This window comes from Crocuta crocuta, unplaced genomic scaffold (assembly GCF_008692635.1).
Source record: "Crocuta crocuta isolate KB4526 unplaced genomic scaffold, BGI_CrCroc_1.0 scaffold613, whole genome shotgun sequence".
In the NCBI taxonomy this organism is placed as follows: domain Eukaryota; kingdom Metazoa; phylum Chordata; class Mammalia; order Carnivora; family Hyaenidae; genus Crocuta; species Crocuta crocuta.
In genome coordinates, this window is record NW_027528880.1 from 1,455,484 (window position 1) to 1,455,683 (window position 200).

A 200-nucleotide genomic window follows, 5' to 3' on the forward strand; every position below is an offset into this window, starting at 1 on the left:
GGCCCTCAGCCGGAGATGCAGGCGCTGTAGTAGACCGCGCTGCTGGCGTCGGACAGCGCCGCGATCAGGCTGCTCTCCTCGGGGCAGGACATGGCGCGGGGACCCAGCTTGGCCAGCGCCACGTGGTACGGGAGCCCGGCGGCGTCGGGCCGAGTCCGGCCGCAGTTGAGGTACTGGTCGAACTCGGTGAGGTCCACGTC